The sequence below is a fragment of the Amblyomma mixtum genome, chromosome 4 (assembly GCF_055824585.1).
Source record: "Amblyomma mixtum isolate Tamu chromosome 4, ASM5582458v1, whole genome shotgun sequence".
Classification (NCBI taxonomy): Eukaryota; Metazoa; Arthropoda; class Arachnida; order Ixodida; family Ixodidae; genus Amblyomma; species Amblyomma mixtum.
The window spans coordinates 11,773,134-11,787,333 of record NC_143015.1 but is presented as its reverse complement, the minus strand read 5'-3'; the positions used below and the strand labels follow the sequence as shown (position 1 = coordinate 11,787,333).

General features: G+C 47.1%; 1 protein-coding gene and 1 pseudogene across 5 annotated transcripts in view; one reads left to right on the top strand and one right to left on the bottom strand.

Moving 5' to 3' along the window:
- LOC149345705 (uncharacterized) overlaps positions 1 to 14,200 on the bottom strand; it is a 139,551-nt gene that overhangs the window by 69,181 nt on the left and 56,170 nt on the right. The window lies entirely within an intron of this gene.
- Positions 9,662 to 12,463, top strand: LOC149345708 (uncharacterized; annotated as a pseudogene).

Sequence of the window (14,200 nt, the reverse complement as noted above, 5' to 3'; positions counted from 1 at the left end):
TTTCAACTGTCACACAACTGCTATCGACTGTGCATGAACTGGCATGTGTGTTAGACGGGAACGGTCAACTCGATGTGTTGCTCCTAGATTTCTCTAGATCTTTTGACCTGGTTTCACATGCAAAACTGTTATTTAAACTGGAATGATTGGTATTCCTAAAAATATTGTCCACTGGATCAAGGCCTACCTTAGTGATAGGAAACAATACGTCACCATTAGGAACTGTTCTTCTCGGATGTTAGATGTTACTTCTGGTGTGCCTCAGGGAAGTGTCTTGGGCCGCTCCTTTTTTTTAGTTTTCATCAACGACCTGTTAGATGTTATTCCTGCGCAGGTTTCTGCCCGATTATTTGCCGACGACTGTGTTGTGTTTAAAGAAATTATGTGCACAAAGGATCAAGAAATATTATAGGATACTTTAGAAGCTATTTCTCACTGGTGTACAAATTGGGGTATGCAGTCAAACACTGATAAAACGGTACTTTTAAGAGTAACAAGGAAAATATACCCGTGTTCCTTTACATATCAGCTTAACAACAACAATATCTTAGAGGTGGAGACATACAAATACTTAGGGGTTATGTTTACAAATAAATTAACACGGTCAAAACACATATCAGAAACTTCTGCTGCTGCACTTCGCAAACTGTGGTTTCTTAAGCGAAAACTCAGGAATGCTCCTGCCAGTACTAAGCGTCTTGCCTTTAACAACTGCGTAAGAGCTAAACTTGAGTATGCGGCGGTTGTATGGGACCCCCATAATAAAAAAGATATCACACAACTCAAGCGTGTGCAAAGAAAAGCTGTGAGATTTATATTTGGTAAATATAGAAGACACGATTCACCATCTACGCTCATGAAACAACACAACGTTCACACCCTTGAATCCCGAAGGAAGGTTAGTCGCCTCATCTTGCTTCATCATTGCCTGCAAGGTAAAATAAAAATGAAGTTGCCTAATTGCATCAAAGCTCATTGTACGAGAAGAACCAGATATACGCAGGAACACTCACTGGCACCAATTTTCGCCCGCACAAACACATTTAAAAATAGTTACTTCCCTAGAACTGTACCGAATTACCTTCTCATATTTTTCTGTCCAGCAATTTTGTAGCAGAGTTGGAACGGCATCTCTTTATATCATGAGTTTGGTTTGTTTTGTGTTGCGATGCCTGTCTATATCTTCAATTCTGATTGATTGTCTGACTTATTTTTTTCCTCTATGCATATGCTTGTCATTTCTTGTATTGCAAAATGTTTGAATGTGCCCCTCGTGCTAGGACCATGCATGGTCCGCAGTATTTCAAATAAAATAAAAAAAAACTCCCATTGAAACCAGTTCCATTGCCATGTGATGGCAATGGAAGAGTGGCAGGTGGCCACCTGCCACCGTGGGCAGGTTGTGATGGCATCACACAGTCACATGTCCTCTCTCAGCCAATCGGGTAAATTCGTGAAAGAGAAGCAGGAAATTTTTTGCAAGACGACAACCTAAATGCCATTGAATTAAAGGAACTAACAACTGTTGACAGCTGTAACTGCTTGGACTCGAAAGAACAACTGGTTAAGCTGGGCAGCAGGGTAGTGTGCCCAGTTCTGCCACAAGGCCCGCCAGACAGTGACATTTGAGACAAGGTGAAACAATTCCTACAACCTAATCAACCACGGCTGGCATCCACAGCGTCAAGACTCTGAGACACTCCAAGAGTGCCCCCGTTGTTGGGTTACCAGTGCAGAAGCCTCGCGCTTGGATTGACCACATGCGTGCACCAAATACACCCAAGGAAACTAGTAATGAAACTGTTACTAAACTACAAATGAGACTACAAATGAAACCAGCATTATTTACTTTGTAGTGTAGCAGCCACGCTCGCTCACTGTGGCGAACTGTGAACGTGAAAGACGACGACGATCTTTTAGGTGTGAAGCTCGCTCGCAGCCCGAATGTTTGGCTGAACCTTTGCTGAACGTTGCAGAGCGACCTACCGTAAAATTCCGAACAAGCGCCCCCACCCATGCAAGGGCCCCCCCTAAAATCACTGTCAATTTCACATTTCCGCGCCGTTCCAGGAAAGCGCCCCCTCCCCCGGCCGTTATCACGCACCGCACCCAAGCAACACTGGTCTACCCCGTCCAGTCCAAGAATCCAGTCCAATCCAATCCTGCTTTTCAAGCCATTCGCATGCTCGTTCCCATCCATGCTCGTTCCCATGTGTCGTTCGCATGGGACCCACATGGGGCCCAAACGTCAATGACGTGCGCCGTTTACTGGTACTGGACCAGGCGCCCATCCATAAAACAGAAGCTGCCAAGAATGCTTTCGAGGAGCGCGATACCGATGTGCTCTATGTGCCTGCGGGGTGCACTAGCATCCTGCAGCCGGCTGACGTTTATTGGAACAAGCCTTTCAAGTCCACCCTACGGCGTTTGTGGGAAGAATATATGCGCGAAGAAGAGAGGACGCCCAAAGGAAACCTGAAGAAGCCGTCGCGCCAGCATGTTCTTGATTTTGTTGCCGAGGCATGGGCTGCTGTACCTGAGGGGACTGTGGCACGCTCCTTCAAGGGATGCGGAATTACTAACGCACTCGATGGCTCGGAGGACGGCGACCTGCATGGCCGATTGGCAGACGTTGGAGCCGTGGCACCAGAAGACCGGGGTGCGCTTCGAGCGGAATGTTGTGAAGTTTTTTTTGCGACTGACTCGGAGGATTCTTTTGATGGTTTCGAGAGTAATTGACCTAGCAATCTTTCGCTCAATAAAGTTCATGTTGCTGGAGCTAAATAAAATTTTAAACCCATGTGCACTGCGTTTTTTTTTTCCTGGCAGAAAAATGTCGCCGCCATCTTGAATTTCGGCGCTGTTCCGGGATAGCGCTCCCCCCCCACTACTTTGCCAGTGATTTCGACTTGCTGGTGAGGGGGCGCTTGCTCGGAATTTTACGGTAGGTTCTGCTGAGTCACAACCCCCTCCTACAACTTGTACATTTCAGCACAAAGGCACTGGTAAGTGAAGAAATCTATGTACTTTTTATACATGCACCTTCCATGCATGTTTGAAAGTGCCAGGGGCAAAGGAGAAAGAGGGTGCCAGGCACTGAGCACCTAGCTTGGCTCAGGACCCCAAACTGCAAGGGCAAGATCTTGGTACACAGGCTGCCTCCCCTTGAATTGTGGTAACTCTCCTTAGCACAAAAAAAAAAGTGTGAAAAAGAAATGCACCTGCTAAGAGGCAATCGCTCCAAGTTTTTCCCAGGAAGGGAGCATGATACTATGGCCCACTGATGGTAGCAGAAGCTCTGAAGCTTCTCTTGAAACTTACGGGCTCTGAAATCAAAGTTTAAGTCGTGGCACACTAACAAAGTTTGTGCCGGCAATGCACACAAATTTGTCGGCATCCAAGGAAATCAAAGGGTCGTGAAAGGATCAAAAGGAGTGTCCCAACACGGGGTCCCAACAAGAGATAGGACAAAAAGCACAGGTCGCACATTCCAGTTCAGTGCCCCGCTGTTGTTCCCGCTTACAACATGTCGATGGGTGGCGTTGACCTCTTAGACAAGATGCGCTATAGCTATCGCTTTCCGATGCAGGTAAAGCAGTGGTACATGTACAGCCGGCCAAATCTTTAGCTGGCGTGCGCGACGGCAGCGTTTTCCGTGCTCCTGCAGCTTATTGCGGCGCAAACTTGCTAAGATATCAAATTTAAGCCGAGGCTCACTAAACCCCTGCTTGATATTGAGCTTTGCCCAAGTTTGCATCGTCACAAAGGGCAGAAGTGCCGAAAAAGCGGCCGTCGCGCACGCCAGCTAAAGATTTGGCCGGCTGTACATATTCTGGCACACCGTCAAAATGGCTGCAGTGAATGCATGGTTTCTACATAAACGTCATGCACAACAGCCAGGCAATTGTACAGTACAATTGTACAGGCAATGGCCTGCGATTTCTGGACCTTCGCTTGAGTTTTCTTAAGGACCATGTGTGCTGGGTGTACGACCCGCAGACAGCAAAACCCCTGCTAGACTGCCGGTCTGCTCACTCAAAACTAGTGAAAAGAGGCATTGCGGTTGCATGCTTAGGGTCAGCAATCTAAGTCATGCTACCCCAGCGTTGAAAGTAGCTTTCAAAACCAGGTGGCGACATTAGAGAGCACCGAGTTTCTGCTCTCCGTCTTCATGTCGGCGAGCAAGAGTTTGCTGAAACGTGCCAGAAAAGGTCAGGGAAGTGCCGCTGAACAAGAACCAAAAGAAAAACGAAAGTATGCAGTGGTGCCCTACGTTCATGGAATGACGCATCGTCTGAAAAAGTAGGGTCACGATACGGATGGAAAGTAGCGTTTTCCGTTCCAAGGAAGCTTGGCCAAATCAGTGCATGGGCCCATAGAAGGGCCGATTCACAAGCCAGTACAGGCTGTAGCGTCCGTCACCAGTTTCGATATGTAACATGGGCCATTGGCGCACTACATAGCATTTCGCTGACATGCAGAAGAATACACATAGGGCAAACGGGCAGGTGCCTCAATAAGTGATTACAGGAGCATTTCTCTCAAGTCAGCCTTCCAGAAACTTAGCCGAGCATTGTAATTCATGCCAAGGATGTTCGCCCCTCCTTGACAGGGCGGTGGTGCGGTTCAGGCACTAAGATAAAGTTACCCGAAAGCTCACAGAAGCGTATCACATAAGGAAAGGAGGAGACCCATGCATTAGTAGTACCACCCTGACGCTGCATGATAAAGATTTCACGTTTATAGACAGGTTTGCTGATTGACCATTTCCACGTGATGTGCAACGCTTGACGTGCAGAACAGCGACATTTTTAGGAGATTTTTTTTCGAATAAGATTCAGTTGATAGCTAGCGCCTTTCTGTGTGCCTTTTCTTGTCTGTCATCTCTGCGCACTGCCTCGTAGCAATGAGTCCCAAAGATGACACAGATTTCGATAACACTATTTCCGTAAAAACCAGAATACAAGGTTTTTTTCCAGATTTTGTAATGTAAAATTGCTACCTCGTATTATATGCGGATCCAGACAATTTTCGGCTCATATTCACAGTTCCGGTTTCATTGCTCAGCACTATCATCAATATTATTAGTGGAGGAAGCGCTATCTAGTGGTGGCGTCAATAGCCTTCCATATTTTGTTGTCCCTGTGCCATTTTGTCCACGGTGGGTAGTAAAAGCGCGTGTATTGGAATTTCGCGTGATGTTGGAGGCACGAAGACTGTACTCAGCTGCCTTTAAAAGGAAGGTTATTCTCACTGTCGAGACCAGTGGGAATTGTGCGGCTGAGCAGCAGTTCGGCGCCATTGAAGACAGCGTTCGTGGCTTCAGAAAACAGAAAGAAGCCTTATTTACATGCAGCGGTAAGAGAAAGAGTTTTCGGGGACGAAAAAGTGGAGTGTTTCCGCAGATTGAGCGGGATCTCGTTGCCTTCGTGCAAGAACTTGTCGTCATTCTGGGAGGGAAGACATCCCAGCTACAACTGCTGGACGCTTGAATGGACAAGCTATTTAAGGATGCCGTCAAGCGGTGTTACCTTGAGTGAATGAGGTCGGGAGACCCCGAAGTAACTCTTTCCGGGCGACTGAAATGGCCATCTCCAGCGATATTTGTGGCTGGATTGCGGATGCTTGGGCCAGCACACCTGAGGGGCTTGTAAGTCGCTCTTTAAGGCAAAAGCCTTTAACGCCTCATTGTTGTAAGCAGCAGTTGTCGACAGAAAATGTCACGCTTTTCAATTGGTCGAAACGGTCGTGACGTCACAGTGCGCGAATTTCAAACGGGGCCAATTGTACTTTGGCTAGTAACCATGCAACCAATTGAAGGGATCGTATAGTAATGCTCCAAGTCAGTGGGACTGGGCTTAGTTAATTGCTTAATTACCCAATTAGCCTAATTAACTTTTCTAGTCGGGCCATATAAATAAATAAAACGAAGTAGGAAATTGGTCGAGCTCGGGAATCGAACCCCGGTCTTCGGCGTGCGAGACGAGCATGCTATCCACTCCGCCATGCCAGCTCGATGGCTTGGAATGAACAAAGGCGCGTCTAGTGAATACGGTGTCTTCGCTCACTCCCATCCTCCTCCCTTCCCTTCCGGCGAGGTTTAGGTGTCCACCGAGATATGAGAGACAGATACATTTCCTTTCCTCAAAAGCCAATTTACCAATGAGCGAGGCGTAGAACCGAATGGGCAATGGCGTTCTATGGACTCCCTGGCAGCGTTGCAGGATGCTGTCGTGTTCCACTCTTAGAGGCGAAGCTTAACATCTTAACCACACATCAGTGAGCACACTTAAGGTAAAAAAAAGTGCCCCCTGAATTTTGACGGGTGTTCACCGAGATATGTGAGACAGTTACTGCGTAATTTCCTTTCCGCAAATACAATTTTCATTTCCTTCATTACGGGCCCTCTTTGTCTTCTTTCACTCCCACTTCCTCCCTTCCTATACGGTGCGGTTCAGGTGTCCACCGAGATGACAGAGAATTACTGCGCCATTTCCTTTGTTCAAAGGGCAAGGCATCGCGCCGAATGGGTGGTGGCGTTCCGTGGACTCCCTGGCAGCGCTACAACACGCTGTCACGTTCCACTCCTAAAGGCGAGGCTTAAGCTTCATTAATTAGCAGTCAATTAGTATGCAGGCATTAATCAGTAATTAACCATTAATTAGTGATTTGTCATCATTTAGTAATTAGTACTCAATTATATGTGACGCCACCAGTGCCACAGAAGCAGCGAAAGTGGTTCGGAAAACGCTTTCGCCTCTATGCACTTTAGACAGTCAAAGTGCATCCTGAATTTTTAAGAAATGTGGCATCTCAAATGCACCCGACGGGACGGAAGATGAGTTCTTATGGGAAGATATGTCCGACAAGAGCCTTTCTGAAGATAGTTCTACGGACAATGACTGAACAAGAAGAGTGCGAAGAGCAATGAAAATAAAGGCTTTCGAAAAATTTCCCATGCTTGCATTATATGCGGACGAAAACTTTTTTTCCATTTTTGCTACCTTCAAACTCCACCCCGTATTATTTGCTGGCCCATATTATATTCGGGTTTTTACAGTATATTCTGCGATATCTCGGATATTGGCCAGACCCCGTGAAGACAATCAAGATAAGTGACAAGAAAGGTAGGTGGTTATGAGGGTCCTGTGCATAAGCCAGGCCAGCACCAATCTGAGTAACGGTGAGTGAAATCAGTAGGCCGCAAATTATTGTTATATCCTTGCTACACAGGCAGCTTTAACCATGGTTATGCGTAACTGCAGTTGACGTATGCTATGCTAGCGTAACCACGGTTACGCCATTAACTGCGGTTGTGGCAAACCGAGCTTGACAACCTCAGTTACCTCATTATCCGAGAAGACGGCACTGTCTGTGCACAGAGACTGAGCTCAGGCAGCTTCGGTGTCCACGTGTGATAAATGAACAAGGTGGCCAGCATAAAAAACAGAGAGCTTAATCAAGCTATAGGGAGAGTAAGTTGCGCCACCTGTGGAGGACAACACGCAACGCCAAGGTATACACAGCGATTACGGTAGAACGAAATACCGGACTGCCGTCAGGCGTGCTGCCCTCCACTCTTAAGTTCGGTTAAGACGGATAACTTCAACAAAAGTACCGGTAAGTATGAGTATATTTTGTGGAAAATCTCACACGTTTTGTTGGTCGCTGTTTATACGCAGAGCTAACGGACAACAGGAGCAAATTTTTCAAGTGGTTAAACTTTGATGCGCGCCGTAGTGCTGGCTCTTTTGTTGTGTTGCATGAAGCTAAATATTTTCCTCCATATAGAGCAAGAACACACAACGAGCGCTACGCTCGTTGTGTGTTCTCGTTCTATATGTCCCCAAGGCCATTCTTAAAAATATTGATGCATGCAGTTATATGAATAGTAAATAATTATGTCAAACTGAACCCTGTCAGTTGCACTGGGATAATGCTCCCAGTGCAGGTTAACTAGTGCAGCATTGCATGCGGTCAAAGCGAATTAAATGTAAAATGGGGGGTTGAATGTCCCGAAACAACAAAAGGACTATGAGGGACGGCGCAGTGTAGGTCTCAAGAATAATTTAGACCACCTTGGGTTCTTTCGAGTGCATTGACATTGCACAGCACACGGGTGCATTCTGCACTTCGCTTTCATTGAAATACGGCCGCTGGGGCCGGGATCAAACCCGGGCACTCAGCTCATTAGCAAAGTGCCATAACCACTCAGCCAAGGCATGCTGGATGTCACTGCTAATATGGACAGTTTAGACTGCGATCAAATAGTCATATTTTGCTCCTGTTTCGATACATTTCCTTGCCTGATGCTCAAAAAGCATGCTTTCGCATTTTTTGTTAACATCACACCGATCGGTTCTTAAGCAGGTTGTGTCTACAGAGACAGTTGTTCTTTTCCTTAGGAAACTCTGGCAACAAGGTACTGCTAAACTCCAAACATATCATACCTTGTTTCTTTGATATCTAAATTATTGCATGTTACTCTGGGCTACGACAACTAAAACCAACATACACTTCAACTTCTTAAGAAAAAAGCAATTCATCATGTAGCAAATATACAGCCAATGCACACAACTATGCATGCTATTAGCACATATAACATGATATGTGTTGATTGTATATATGAATTTAGATTACTGCAGGTTATGTATTTTATACATCTGGTGCCAAAAACTTCCTAGGAAATCTCGGGTCTTTGGGCTACAGAACTATAAATATTAAAACTTGGAACACTGAAATACCTCACTTAAGAACAAACTATAAGCCACAGTCATTGGCTCATAATCTACCTTACATACTCAGCAAATAAAAACACAGCCGATTTTAGTTCTAAGAAACGGAGGACTTATTTTGTGCATATATAAATGAAAACTGCTAATCTATATGCACCATTGTAACTTGCACTTTCTATTTTGCCTTACGTGTTCTTGTGTTTCGTGCCATTGTACCGATTGTTTTAATTTTTGTATGTATTACAGTGTAATATGTCATGTCAAAGTGTTGTTTCTACCTCTTTACTGTAACGATTGTAATGTGAATTTCTTATGTTGTTTAGTGTACCCTTCATGTGTTAAATTATCAACTTGCCTTTTTTTTCTCTCTTCACGTTCTCTACTGCCATGTAATGGTCCCCTGGGCCTTCGTCAAGCTGTGTGCACAGTTTTTAGCCCAGGGTGGCCAACCAGCTTTTTCTGGTGAATAAATTGCTTTGATTGACTGACTGATTGACTTGCGTATGTACCAGCATCCAGGGCAAGTATTAGTATGTATATTGTTACGGTTATCCCGTTATTGCACGACACAGGCACACAAGTCCGTGGGGAAGCGTTGGACCCCTGATGAACGAGCTACAAAGCAGCGGGCAGTGAGTTGATATTTTAAATGTGACTATTTAAAGCCTGGTACTGTAACACTATGCATGGAAAAGCCATGAATGTTTACTCTGGTCACCGTGACAGTTATGCACATCTAACGAGGGCAGGAAAGTGAGTCGCATTTTTTATTTCATCCTTGATGCGGCGATTGTCAATGCTTACATCCAGCATGGCTACACAAACAGCATCGCATACCTGTTCCTTCGTGTCATGGTGGGAAAACAACTGATCAGTGGGGGGAGCTTTCGCAAGGGTCGGCACAGCCTAATGTATCACAAGAGAGGATGACATGGGTGCCTAAGATGTTCGGTTCAATGGGTAAGGGCACTACCCGCGTACCACCACTACTTGCACAAGGTGCCGACGGTGTTCGACGACGTCGCAGGAAAAAAGCACAAAGCTTGTATGTATAGCTTGCCAAGTGCCTGCTAGCATTACTAGCTTTGAGCTTTTTCATACGCAGGGATAAAGCTCATAGACAGAAAGAACACCTTTGCTCATGGCACCCAGTTATCAGTGGGACAGGTGGTGTCCCGCCCATTTTTTCGACAATGTTCTTTTACAAGCAATAAATATTCTTGTGGTTCCTATATGTGGTATAATTCAGTTGGGAAAAGGCAGCGCACGAACCATCAGTAGATTTTTCGCGCCTGACAAAGGGTTCCAGTTAACTTTCCCAGCTAGCAAAAATCACATTTGTCTTGTGTCTAGCCAATGCCTTCTGAAAGTAATCAGCAGTCCAAAGAAAGTAGCTGTTATAAACAAGTGGACTGCTGCTCGTCAAGCTGCGTTTAATCATAGCTCTTGAGGAGTGGTTGATTAAAAATAAATTAAGCAATCTACCCAGGACAACAGTAATAGTGACGAAGGGGAAGAAATAGGAAGACTGAAAATGAAAATGAGTGGTCACCTACTGCTCACTTTTGCGTCACATGTGACTTTTGTGTTTTCGCAACCTTAACACACATGTTGAAATGACATCTGCTGGAGTTTCGAATTGACCCCCCACCTCCTCAATGCTTTTCACGGCCATTCACACATGCGAGTCAAAAAAAAAGGCTTGTGATTGGATGCCACTGCCTCTTGCAAAACCCAAAGCTTCTGGGGTCCAGCAGCCCAGCACCACACCTCATTATGGGCCGATTATGGCACTGTGGACAGGGACGTGGCAAAAGAACAATCGACTCACCCATCTTAATGCTCGAAAAAACAACTGCCTTCGTTTAATATTGCCACATACCTAACGCGCCGCGTGGCCTCCACACCGGGTCGGAAACAATGACGAAGCAGCAGTTGGCCCTCGAGGTGCGCTAACTCTGTAACCTGGGACCTGGCTCTCTAATTAAAAAAAAGGCTCTCAGGCTTGGGTTCTCCCCGATGCCTACCTGCATGGCTCCTCAGATGATGACACTGGTGGAGGTTCGACCGATGCTCCCTTCTCCTGCAGACGACACGAGTGCATGCCTCTTGTGTCCACCCCTGTCCATCGTGCCAGGCTCCGAAGACTGACCCCTGAGGTCTTCCCTCCTGAAGGCGCGCCCTCGACTACCACTCCTCCCATGGCGACGCCAATGACCGCCCTGACTACGATTGTCCCTTCAGCCAGACCCACCTATCTCGCCCTTCAGACCCCACGAACCCCCCCCCCCTAAGCCTTTTCACGGTGACCAGTTCGAGGATGCCGAGAACTGGTTGGCTCACTACGAACGGGTTGCGTCCTTTAACTGTTGGGACGACGCTAAGATACGTAACGTGTACTTCAGGCTCGAAGACTCTGCTCGCACATGGTTCGAGAATCATGAGGCTACCTTGTCTATGTGGCTGGACTTCCGACATCAGCTCCTGACTACGTACACCAACAGCGACCACCAAGAGAGCGTGGAGCATGCCCTGACCTCTTTAATTCAACTTTCAAATGAGGGTGTTGCAATGTACATAGAGGATGTGACGCGTCTTTGCCATCGTGCCGATCCAGCCAAGAGTGAAGAAAAAAGCTGCGGCACCTGATGCGCGGCGTAAAAGACCACCTCTGTTCCAGCCTCGTATGGAACCCAACCAACCCCGTCGCAGAGTTTCTGTACGATGCTGTACACATGGAGCAATTGCTGCAGCAGAGGTCCAGCAGAGGTCTCGAGTGTTTTTCAGAATGCATGTCTTAAACTTTTGTGCTTCACACGGCATTTTTTTTTCTGACTTGCTTGAAAGAGCAGGACTTTTTCTTCACTTTTTGTATTATTTCGCTTGCTGAATTTTGGAAGCCTGTTGTGCAAACCTAACGGACTTCTGGTTTCACTCTGTTTTTAGGTGTGTATAAACACTTTCAAACAAGTGACTTTGTCAGGGTTTGTAACATACACGGACATGAACACTGGCAAGGTTATCGAAGTTCCGTTGTAGCGTGTCCGCCTGAAGCCAGCTGCTGTAGCGAGTGTGTTTCGCAGCTGCCCGAAATATATCTCTCAGCCACCATCACCACGGGAAGCACCTGCAGAAAAGATGGCCTGACTCGAGAAAGCGTCACTGCGAAAAGCTGCTGCTGCCCAAGAAGAAGATCGCAGGAACAAAATTTTCAGTTTTGGGGAGCTGTGTTCCACCCTTCCAAAGCTTAAGACTTCTGGACTGTGGTCGCTAGGCAGGCAAAGGTTTTGTTCCTGGAGATCTCCCTCGACCGTGCTACCGCAGTGCGTTCATCAGTGGTTGTCTTAGACAACTGGTCTGTTCAGGTATTTCTCGGAGAGTCCCGTCTCCACAATCTTGGAGATGAATGCGTGCCTCCACAAGTGAAGGATTTAGGCGAACTTGATAAAGAGCTAGTCTGTCGAAAAGCTGCAGTTTTGCTACTGGCAGCGAAAAGGAACATGAGCTACTCGCAACTGTGCTAATGCTCCTGGATGAGGTGAACAAGGATTATGAGCTCCCAGAACATCATGGATGGAACTTACATTACAGATACTGAAATCTGTGCGAAGCCAAGTCGAGCTTGTTTTGAGAAACGTGTCACGGTATCCACCAGATGTACCCGTGTTTTCAGGTCTGCTGTATACTATTTCTCCACATGCATAAAGGTTCATCAGAAGCTCGCTTAAAATTAAGCTGCAGAACCCAAACACTATTCGATGACTGTGTTCATCATATCACATGAATCCAGCTTTTGAACAGCAAGATCCTTGTCTCTTGAACTATGCTGAAACTCTATTGCAAGCAATGGCAGAGCATGAGCGCACTGTGACATTAATGCTGGATGAGATCCATCGTCAAACCTATTTTTAGTACAAAGCAGACTTCGTTACACGTCCCGCAGCCAACAGTTTCAATCCGGCTAACACAGCATATGTGTTCATGTTACAATGCCTTTTTTGTCAAACAACAAGGATGTTGTTCACATTTTGCCAGTCACATAGATCGATGCAAAAACACTGCATTTATTTTTGCACAAGCTTATTGCTGACCTTGAGTCACTTGGATTTGAGGTACTAGCTGTTGTTTCAGACAACAATGCCATCAATCGAAAAGCCATGACAAAGCCAGTATAGTTTACACACACCCGGCTTATTCCTCTCGTCTACTGTTTTTAATTTTGAACCCTGTGCACCTTTTGACGTCTATTCGGAACAAATGGCTAAACCAGAGAAACAGTGGAAAGTGTATATATTTCCACATTCCTGGGCATTCTCGTGGTGCTGTCTCCCAGCTGAACTGCCTTAACTGCTAATCTGGCTAGCCTTAGCCATGGTGGCGGGCAGTTCTTCTGCCGCTTGGGAGTTTGCTGCTGCCTGGCACTTCCCAGTAAAGCGTGTCCTGGCCGTCCTGACTGCCTAGCCGTGACATATTTGGTGGAGCCGGCTGGGCAATGGCCCATGTACACTAACTCCGAAGACGCCCTTGAAGCCAGTTCTCAGTGCGTGTACACAACCCCCGTCCACAAAGAAAGCCGCCGCCTGCTAGGCCTACAGCCAGAGTTCAGCGGCCTGACAAAACCGACAAGAGAGACGACATCAACCACTGGTAGCCAGACCACTCAACGTTTTGGAGCTGACGCTCTGTTCGTACTCCACGCGCCCCGGTCACCGCTGACGTTCCACGGTGATAGGTTCGAGGACGTTGAAGATTGGTTGGCCAGTTTCGACCGTTGGCAGCCTTCAACCAGTGGGACGGTGAGCACAAGTTGAGGAATGTCTAGTTTGCGCTAGAGAACTCGGCCAAGGTCTGGTTCGAGAACCACGAGACCTCTTTTGCCCCCTGGGAGGTTTTTCGACGCGAGTTGCTGGCGACATTCGGCACCAGTGAAGGAAAAGAGAAGGCTGCAGTCACTCTGCACTCGAGGTCGCAGCAGCCAAATGAGAGCGTCCCCATGTTCGTTGAGGACATGATGCACCTCTTCAGTCGAGCCGACCCTGCTATGGCCGAGGCCAAGAAAGTGCAGCACCTAATGCGTAGTGTTAAAGAACAGCTGTTTGCTGGACTTGTCAGCGACCCTCCAAGAACAGTGGCCGATTTTACAAGGGAGGCAATGAGCATGAAGCGCTCCTTGCAGGAACGCGGCGCGCAGTACGGCCAGCAGGCTAGTATGGCAGCCGCTCAAATCTGCTCGTCAGGAGCATCGTTCGCGAAGAACTCACGAAACTCCGCTTCGAAGCCCCACAGGCCGGCATTGCTGCACTGTCGGACGTGGTGCGGGATGAAATCCGGCGAGTGGTGCAGCCAGCACCAGTTGTTCCGGAGCTGCAACCCTACATCATGACCTACAACGAGGCAGTTCGACGGCCTGCGGCAGTGGCACAAGCTTTTTCACCTGCGCCGGCTGTGCAGTACCCACGTCCAGC